The sequence below is a fragment of the Melanaphis sacchari genome, unplaced genomic scaffold (assembly GCF_002803265.2).
Source record: "Melanaphis sacchari strain LSU unplaced genomic scaffold, SCAv2.0 Contig159_pilon_pilon, whole genome shotgun sequence".
In the NCBI taxonomy this organism is placed as follows: domain Eukaryota; kingdom Metazoa; phylum Arthropoda; class Insecta; order Hemiptera; family Aphididae; genus Melanaphis; species Melanaphis sacchari.
In genome coordinates, this window is record NW_020270721.1 from 413,980 (window position 1) to 425,853 (window position 11,874).

Here is an 11,874-nt window from a genome sequence, read left to right on the forward strand (position 1 = left end):
TTTTCTACGTAAGCTGGTTGATTATTTAGTTTTTATTATTTATTTTTACCAGTATCAAGCAGAAAAGTAACTGAGATAACTATTCCATCTTTAAATTTGAAAATAATATTCAATCACCCACTATTTTGTCAGTTGAAACTTATCGCAAACAAATGGAAATTTAAAAGAGCCCCCCCCCCAATGGGTGCCCATGTAAATAGTGTAATGTACCATTTTTAAAACACTAACGTTTATTTTCTGTTTAAAAATGTTGTTATTGATTAATTTATACTAAAAGAAAGTATTTAAATAAAATGTTCAAAAAAAAAAATATATATATATATATATATATATTAATGTAAATAAAGTTTAAACTATTAATGATCAGTAGGGAATTTTAACAAAATGTTTTAAATGTAAAACAAGTAAGAATAAATTTATAAAAGCTCCTCAAGTTGAAAAAACTAAATTATGGTTATTCTAAATATAATAACTGTTAAAGATACTTTTTCAAAATTTTCATGGGCTTTTCTATTTAAAAAAAAAAATGGAATTAATGTTTCAAGAGCTTTTTTAAAAATAATAGAAAATGCTAAATCATAAAATCAAAATAACTTCATGCAGATAAAGGTTTGGAACTTGAAAAGAAAAATTTTAAATATGTTTTGGAAAAATATTGAATTCATATGTATCATAAACAAAACGAAAAAATCAGTAATTTATTATTGAACTATTTAATTAAACATTAAAAGGAAAAATAAAACTATATTTTGAAGTTAAAAAATCTTAAAAATGGATAAAATTTTTACTAACTTTACTAGATGAATATAATTTCAAAAACATATATACTGCTCTATCAGAATAAAACTTCATAAAGTAAATAAATCTAATGAAAACAATTTTACACAAATTATTTTCTGCAAAAACCAAATCTAAACCACTAATTACATTTTGTATAGGTGATGGATTAAGAATAAAAGTGTATAAAAATTTTTCATAATAAATATGGTCCAAATTGGATTAGAGAAATATTTATACTTAAAGAAATTTTAAATTCAAATCCTATAACCTATAAAATTATAAATTTTAGCAAGGAAGAATGTGAAAAACTTTTTATAATGCAGAGTTACAAAAAAAAAAAAAATGAAATGAATAAATAAAATTGTAACATGAGTTAAATAAATTGATATCTATAGTAAAATGAAAGTAATAAATATAAAGACATATTCAAAATTATGTGAAATATGATTTAAAAATTACCTACAAAAATTGGTCTAGATCAGTGTTTCTTAAACATTTTTATCTGTTGAACCCTTTTTGATGTTTATTTTTATCATGGAACCCTTACTTTTTTTAGCTTTTTAGATTTTTTAAGATTATTTGCAATAAAAATTATAATTATCTCATAAAATAACAATGTATTAAAAGTATTTAATTCAAAAAGTATGTTAAAATAAAAATAATAATAATTGTATATAATACTTAAATTACTTTAATCAGACTAAATTTTAATTCTAATGAGATAAGCGAAATTGCTTTTTATTAATACAAATATCCTTAATATTAGCTTTATTTATGAAAATTGTACATTAATTTTTTTTCTCTACTAGCCACTACTAATCTTTAGTTAGATAATTTTATAATAATTTTTTTTGAAAATTTTGAAAAAATTACTTTAGTTTAGTGGAATCCTGAAATAATCTCTGCAGAACATAGTTTAAGAAACGCTGATTAAGACTTTGAAATCCATTTGATTTGAAAAAAAATGATATAAACTAAACAACTAAAACTAGATTTAACAAACCACGCACAAATAAAATAAAATGAGAGAATATCAAAATCATCTAAAGTCTTCAACTTGAGTATAAAACTGTTTGATGAGAAAATTTTAAAATCTGATTTATCTTATCCTAAAGTACTTCACAATTAACATACAAATTTCTTTTCAACACTAAAAAAAACAATATGATTATGAATAACTTCCTAAATTAATAACAACTTAATACAACAAAAATATATAAATAATTCACTATGAAACTCTAAAATTATCCATTAAATTAGGTAAATTAGGTTTAAAATAAGGGAAAATTCATAGAGTTTAAAAATTTAATCAATCTGTATAATTGAACATTTTTATTGATTTTAATACTAATACTTATCTTAAATCAATAACTATGTATGATTTTGAAAAAGATTATTTTAAATAATCAACAACAATGTTTATAGACATACAACAATGAATGTTCAAAATCATGTCAATATAAGATTATGTTCTAATGAAAAACAAGTAAAACAATTAATTGCAAAACCAAATTTTGATAGGACAATTTTCACAAAAAAAATAATAGAATTAATCTAGATATAAGAATAAAAAAACACAAATAAAATTGAAACAATACATTTATAAAGGGGCGTGTATTTTAAATTTATCTAAAATTATGATGTATGATTTTTATCAAAAAATAATTAAGAAATGTATAGATTATTAATTCATACAAATTTGCTAATAAATTATTGAAAAAAAAAATATTGATTTCTACTAAGATATATAAAAAGTATAATTGATCATTTTGAAACTTCTAATTAACTAAAAGATAATATTTATAGATTGTCTTTTGTTTACAAAAAAGATGAATGTAAATTTAAAGATAGTTGAATTGTAAGATAATGACAGAATTTTTAAGACCAAGATGGAAATTACATTCACATCAAATCTTAGATAAATATTTTTGAAAAGAAATTAAAAAAGTTGAAGGTGTTAAAAAAAAATGTAGTCGATAATAATCTATGTGTTTCAATGATTTTAAAAACTGTTTATAAATTAAAAATCTAGTATATACTAAATAAAATTTATTTAAAACAAAGAAAAATGGTATTTTGCTGTAAAACAAAAAAAAAAAAGCTTCAAGTGTTTATGATGATAAAAGATTTATTTTGGAAAACTGTATAGATACATCAACTTAGGACATTGTGAAACAAATATAGATAGAAATAATTTTGTAAACCGTCACAAAGAATTATGTACAAATCAAAATAAAAAAAGATTGATAGTTAGAATAATATATAAAATTAAATCTCTTCCATAAACTGGTAGTATAAAATCATTTTCAAAATCTTTTAGAATAGTCCTGTAATTATTTAATCGATTTAACTAAAATAAAATTCTTAAGTGTTTTAGAAAATATATTTATTATTTTTATTTTTGTGATCCTAATCTATATGAAATTAATCAGGAACAATATTTTTATACAGAAAATAAACTCAAGTGTTCTAGGAATGATATATTTATACTATTATATTCATCAAATATAATATTTATGAATGTCATTAGTAATGATAACTAAGTTCTGAATTTTTATGTAAAAGATATTGTTAAACATAGTACACATAATCATAAATCAGCCAAATCTAATAAAAAATAAATGCTTTAAAAACGGGTCTTGATACTAATAGATTTCTATTTAAAACACATAATATATTATTGATAATAATATATATATATATACAATATAATGTATTATATCACAACTGTGAATAAAATAAAATAACTATTTATTTATTTATATTTAATTTATCCATTAAAACAAAGTAATACATTTTAGTCTTTAGGCCAATTTATACTAATAAAATATTGACTTTAAAAGAGTACTGTTATATTTTACTTAAATATAGAAACTTTCAAAAATTAATTTTGAATAACACACTTTTAAATTCCCTATAGTCTTAAGGGCTGTAGTAAAGATTTAAACTTAGAAAAATTTCACAACACTAGTTTTAGTTTAAGTTAGGCAAATTCCATGACTATTCCTCTACCATTTTAACCAATATTTAAATTTAACAAGTGTTCTACAACCTTGCCGATAACTGCAATATACATTTTTTCAAGTGCCTTAAAAATGAGTATAGTATCTACTTGTTTTTAATGATAAAAAATGTTAAGAACAAAGTACATAAATAATAATAGGTACCTACAATTTAATTAAGCTAGATTTGATTTTAGTAATTTATTAATATAGGTACCTAGTTAACTAAGTTTTCATTGCATAGAATTCTTTTTGCTACATTGCTGCTTATCAACATATCAACCAAACAATTAAGCATAAATAATATAAACAGCATAATATTTGGCGAACCAGGGCATAAACATAATCTTACAGATATTTTATCAAAATAAACCTTTTACCTTCTGCGTAATAGTAGTTTTCTTCCATTATGTTGTCAAATATATGAACCACGTACCGACAATTACAGATTTGGCTGTGTTTAACAATGCGCTTTTTCAACAAATGATGGCAGTAAATTTGTATGTCTTATTGTATAAAAGACGCTAAAAATTTGACGTACAGATCAATATCACATGAAATAAATAAGTATTTGATAAAATATACAACAGTAGATGAGCAAATGCTAAGGGCGAAATACTTACAGATGTAATTGCCCGGAACGACATATGGCGGAATCAATAAAATGCAGTCGGATAACTCAATTGACTCGGTCTGAAAAACGCAAACGACACCAACGGATAAGTTAGAACAGACCAGTGATCGTCATTGACCATTATTTATTGTAAGAAGAAATATTCACAAATTAATAATATTCCAGCTTTCTATCACAAGAATCCACAATGGCTACTCAAAAATCGACTTTCGTAACAAATACTAAATAGCGGAGTACCAACTGTCGATTACTGGACAACAAATTATCGGATTCGGCACGGTGATAAAGCTAGGGCGTTAGCACAGCAGCACGATTGTAGAACGCAGGTTATGCTTCGAGCGCTACAGCTATCAGAATACTGACTGCGCTCCGCGTTATTCACAAAATCACAGAGCGCTGTTTGCAAGATTCGGCGATAATCGCAATAATTTTGAGCGCTTGCAAAATTGTACGTAGGTATTCCATGTGTTTTACATAATATTATATAAACCATTCTTTAAAATCTTAGCAAACGAAAATAAAAATATTATTTAATAATTTCCAAAGACATGGTATAATATCATAAATATTTATGTGTTTAAATAAAGTAAGACATTCAACATAAAAAATTTTATGTGAAACAGCATAACCTGTAGTTTAAGTATAGTTATAATACAGCTACAGTGATATAGAAATGGCGTAGTGTAACTGGTGGTCCCTGGTGTTGCCACGGCAACACCCTAGAATATGGGTCAATAAGTGTTCATAGAATGAGATGAGGATATTTTATCGTTGTGTGTAACAGTGTTTGAAAAGTAGGTCACCTGAAGGATAAAATTATTTCAACAATGCCATTTTTTTTTTTTTTTTTTGAAACATTTCACCGAGTTGTATATTATTATTGTAAACATATTAATGATTGTTTATAGCAGATCTTATTAGAGGGGTGGAAATACTATGTCTAAATTTAATTTGACAATCATTTATTTCATTCAACACATTCAAATAAAAAATATTTTATTCTACCTGACATGTAAAATAATGTTCAGATTTTTTCGGCTATAATTCCATTCTTAATTTGTAAAAATAATTAACTATATAAGTCAAAAATATTAAGTAGAATACAGACAAAAGCAAAGCCAAGCTAAAAAAAAAAAATACCGTATCAGTTTTTGTAGAAATTTAAAAAATAACAACAAATGAATCGAAGAAAGAGCAGTAAAATCATTTAATTTTTGTACCTATTTATTTAACAATGAATAATAATACATACCTATGTGTCCGATATGATAGAAAATAATAGTTTATTCGAAAGTCATTTGTACTTATGTTTAATATTGATAATCACAAATGAAAGATTAAGTAGATTTAATAGATATTCGGAATTGTAGTAAATAATATTATTGATTATTGAATTACGAATTTAGCTTATTATTTATTAAATATTTTATTTTCACACATCGATCATAAATCACTATGTAGGTAATTAGGTATTGTTTATAAGCGTATAGTTACGCACTACCTATTTAAGATAGTAAGAAACAATAAGATATAAAAAATCAATAACAATAATTAAGAAGATATGCATTTTATATATTATTATTCGTTAAACATCACCGATTTAAATTATTATTTAATCCAATTTCTAACACAATGGTGTCTATAATACCGTTTAATTTAATACATGAATACATTATGCTTTATAATACGATTTTTCAAATTTGTCTGACATGGTTTATAGTGAATACATTTTACATTAATACATAAAATTAACAATTATTATTTAAACCAGGTATTTTTTGTTGACTGTTTTTTAAAATAATTATTGATTAACTGAATATGAAATTTAAAACGACACCAATGATTGTTTATCTATACGCTACTTTATTACAAAATTATGTCGACTGTCGAGAAAATGTTAAAAGCATATTGATATTATTTTATAGTTTTTTTTACTATAGTATTTGTTTTTTACACTATATAAATTTCATTTGTTGAATGATTTCGTATAGTTTAAAGACGTTAAAGTATATTATAAATTCACAGATTTAAGTCAGATGGGTTTTAGTTCGTTTTTACCAACATTATATTTATTGTGTATAAAATATTATCGTTGTGTGCGATCGTTCGCAATGTGCACTGTGTAGTCCCATATAGGAAGGTTCACTTATGGTATGCATTATATTGTACTTATAAAATATGACGAAGGTCAAGTTCTCAGAATCCTATAACATAAATTCAAGAAAATATATTGAAAGGGGGTGAATAAGACCCTAAACATAATATAGTATTATTATAATACATTAAAGAAACTTCACCACAGGCGATATATTATTATTATTACTTCAAAGACGATGGACCGGTTAAAATGTTTTGAACAACAAAAAATATTCTCTCTATAAAAATATATTATCTACACCTGTCATACAGAACCGCCATCAATTCAGTCTTCCCGGTCAGTGCCGCCATTTTAGTACCCTATAGTTACTTTTACCCACATTTAAGTAGGTACTATATACGTTAATCACGGACAATTCTAAGGAGCTAGTACAATAGGAAGGTGTAAAGAAAAAAACCATCCGAATGAACGTGTTTGGGCAAGGTCGCATGGATTTAGTACATCATGCAACGATGTAAGTTATATCATTTATCAAATGTGAAATAAATTTCTATAAAAGCATTTTGATCCATCTGTAATAGTTTAGTTATTTCATAATTTTTAAAAAAGAAATATATATATATTCCAGAAATTAATAATACAAAATAATTAAAACGTATTGAACGAACACTGTTCCAAAATCGCTCTATCAAACCCTAATCAACGACCCCTTACCCGTTTTGCTAAAATGTGATTACAATACCTGAATTATAGACTACTACGAGAACAAGCGATATGGCGATTAGGTAGTTGGTAAATACACTCACGTCTCACAGTAAATTCACATTTATGATGTGTACAGACGTGTATTTATAGTCTTTTGATGATATCCCTCGATATGCATTCCACTTCTTTTTAAAATAACTTGGAATCACGGAATGGAAAATATTTCACTGTTAAATATTGTCAATATATACGTTTCCGGCAGATGCTCTGTAGTGTTGTAATACCAATAAAATCGTATAATAGGTTATCTTTGAATCATATTCAAAGATTGGTCGAATGATATCCACTATCCCGAATTCGTCATACGTTTTTGATAGATATTTTTCTTGAATACTACACTCGATCTTTTATTTGAGAATGAAACATTTTTAGACTTTAATGTATGATGTAGCTTTTTATTTTTAAGTAAAAATTTAAAAAATAAAAACACCGTTCTTCATAAGTTGTTCATATAAAAATTGCCTATATAATTAAAATATCCTTCACCTTAAAAATTGATTACAATTCCTAAATTTATTATTTCCATCTAAAGAAAGACTTATTGTATCTTTAATAATTGTACCTATTAGTTTTTCCTACTTTTTCAACTTCATTTATAACTTTACCATGTTTTTAATTACAATACTAAAAAAATAATATAACCCAAAATTATCGATTAATTTAATTTTTGAATTTGCTAGAAAATCATTGTTATTTGATTGTAAATATCTTCTTAAAATATTAAACTTCTTATTTCTAATACTCATAAAACTATCTATGTTATCTGTTTTGGAAGTTGTTGTTTTATTTACTAGGTGTATTATGATGGATATTATTCTCAGATAAAAAACTTTTTATTAAAGTTTTTCAACATAGAAATTGTATTTGTTTTTTTAAATAGTATTCATTATTTATAATAGACAATATTTATATATTTTTTATAATAAATTTAAAAAATTTAAAATAAAAAAGAAATAATATCATAATTTCCTTTACCTGTAAGTTGTTTAACAGCAGGCTCATCGGGATCAGGTAAAACAACATTGTTATATAATTTGATTGAAAAATATTGCACAAATTATAAAATATAAATAATATTATTTTTACAATAATTATTGAACAACCAATTTAAAAAGCTAATAGAAATGTCTGAAGGTATGCTGCAGAGATAATAATATTTACATTTTTATAGTAAGACAATTTTTACAAAAACTTTAGTAATTAATTCTAATGTATAAAACTTACATTGTACCTATATTTGTATGTCATGAACGAGAACAAATTTGTTTAAAAATACTTTTAATAGTCATACTTTACTTTTATACAGTTATATAAATATTAAATACTTAAATGTTATAAGATATCAATCGATATATTATAAAATCGTGAGCATTATTACATTTCTTAAGAAAATAAATAACACAGTTATTGTGCATAACTAGATACAAAATTTACATGTGTTTAAAATCTTAAAAATAAGGTGTTCTCATGCTTTATAATTTTATCAAAATAATCTTTTATATGCATAAATACTTTTTTTCAGAAAAATGTATTAAATACTTAGATTTATTAATTTTACTATGAATATTTATACATATTTTTTCTTTTTTTCTTATTCACATTCATAAAATCATAACTGATTGTATTTGTATGTTTTCTTGAAGAATACAGTAAACGTCAAGAATATGTCCACAGGAAAATATGGTGAAACATCTATAGCAGATTTATAACCTCCCCCTCCTAAAAAAAAAATGATAAATTACTTTTGTTTATTTTTATTAAATTAATATAAAAAAAATTTTCATTAGGTAGAAACAAAGAACAACTCATCTTTACAGACAAATTTAAAACCAATTATGACAAATAATTCAGAAATTGTTGAAGTGTTCTGGCCTTTAGATTGGGCTGCTGAACAATAGGCTCAAAAAAAGAAAAAAATAATTGGTTTTTTTGTCAAAATGGATTATTGGAATGTAAAACTCGCTTTGAAGTTGGCGGTTTAAAAACATTCAAGAGTCAAAACTTTGAAATTTCTAAAGAATGGTCATTGTGTTAAATTAGTGGAGGTTCAAGTACTAATAAAGTAACTATACTTGTTGTCCTTTGTAATAAAATAAAAAAACATAGTTTGTCTAAAGCACATAAGACAGTTTTTTTATTTATAACACAGAAAGAAGAAAATGTTCTATCTAAACAACTTGAAAAATCAGCATTTATCAAAAATGGATCAACCATTTTAATTTTTCATACAGCATATTATAATGCAAAATTTAACCGTCCATTTAATGATTTATTTAATCTTTTAAAACTACAGTAACTCAATGGTATAAAAATTGGCACAACTCTACATTCTAGATATTCTTGTACTAATATTATTGACCATATATCTTTAAAAATGAAACAAAAAATTGTTTCCAATATTGTGGAGACTGAAGCTAAGTTATTGGTTTTAATTGATGGATTTGCTACCATCAGTGCAATTTATGGTATGGTTGTTTATATTAAAGCTTCCAACTCTTTTGATGATCCTGTTTTTATTTTTTTAGACCTTGTGGAGTTGGTTAGTCAAACAGCAAAAAACATAGTGAATCAACTTATTGACTGTTTAAAAGAGTCTGGTTTTAATAAGAATTATTAAATACATAATTGGATATCATTTGTAAGTTATGGTGCAAGCATATTATTGGGGGGGAAAAATGGTGTGGCAAATCATTTAAAAGAGAGATATCCATTAATATTCAGTTTAAACTGTATGAATCATAGATTAAAGCTGGCAGTTAGTGATTCAATTAAAGATGTTAACGCTACAAATCATTTCAAATCATTTATGGATTCATTATATGTTCTCTATAATGCATCACCAAAAAATCAAAATGAACTTAAAAATATCTGTAATGATTTGGATACTATGTTTTTAAAAGCTGGACGTGTATTGGATGTCGGCTGGGTGGCAAGTAATTTAAGAGCAGTTAAAGTGGTATGGAAAATGTATGAAGGTTTATGTAACCACTTTTCAAGTGCATCATCAGACCCAAATAGAGATAGTAAAACAAGAGCCAAGTACAGTGGATTAAGAAAAAGGCTAGCTAGTCCTGAATTCCTATTAGATCTTGGTTTAATGTGTGATTGTTTTAATGAACTATCAGTCTTGTCAAACATACTCCAGAAGCGTTCTTTAACTTTAATTCAAGCTCAGCAACACATAAATAGAAGTGTAAGAGTTTTGATTTCATTTAAAGACTTAAAAGGTGAGTATTTGACTAAAGCAACAAATGCTACAAATAACATGACTTTTAAAAACATTAAATTAGAAAAAAACTCTAAATTAATAAACATAAATCATAATTAATTTCTAACCAGTCTTGTCAATAATTTGAAAGCTAGGCTCTTGGGTAATGAATAAGACTTATCAATACTTCAAAATATGCAAATTATAGATGTGAGTGGCCAAAAGACGTAAATTATAGTAATATACGTTATGGTGAAGATTAAATGAAACGATTATGTAAACGTTTTCAAGTTTATAAGAATGACGCTATCAATGGTTTCATACAAATAATAGATGATCAAACAATTTCATTTAAAAATGTTATACCTGAATTTTATAACTTGATTTAAACTTTTCCTTGTTCAACATTAGAGTGCAAACGGGATTTCAGTCTAATGAATAATATATGTACTAAATTACGTTTTACGTTAACAATTAAACACGTAGCTAGTCTTATGTTCATAAATATAAATGGTCCTCCACTAGATGAATGGAATCCAATAAACTATGTCAATAGTTGGTTAATAAATCATAAGACTACTGAAGATACAAGAACAAAAAAAAAAAAATGTGAACAAGGAACAAGAAACAAGAAAGGAAAAAAAAGCTTTATGGAAAATACTTATGATAATTAATAAAATATGTATTATTATTATATTGATTTGATGAATAATTTTATTGTTATAAATAAAGAAAACTTTTCATACATTTATAATTATTTGGTTTTAGTTAAAAATGTTATATTTTAGTAATTGATAATTAAATAGGTACTCTGAAATATTGTGTGTATGGGAAAAGAATTTCATGCATTTGCATATTTTATATGATTAATTTCATCTTGTGTAACAAAATGCAATTCACAACATTCAGAATTAAAATTTAAATACCTACTCACATTTATAGTGCATATTTTGACTATTTTGGTGTTAATAAATGCCATCATATATTTTATTTTAAGACCATATTTAAAATATTCGATCATTGTGTAGTTTAATTGAATTGGTTGGTTGTTGAAAAATACTTATATAGGTAGTTGTAATGCGATAGTTAATATTAAATAATAATTAATAAAAGTTTTAACTGTATTCAACCTAAGTGAGAAAAAAAATTTTTTAGTTTAATGTTAAGGTTATATCATTGACACCTAAAATCTAACCATGTCAAGAAAGCGTATACCCACAAATTATTGTAGCAATACACCACTGAATTCACATCCACCAGCTGGTCATAATATTTTTAAGCCATCATTCATAAAATGTGTAATTGTTGAGTGATTAGTTATTTCCAGTTACTTACATGCAATACACATTTATCACAATTATTTAATGCACCAATTAAAAGATTAGCT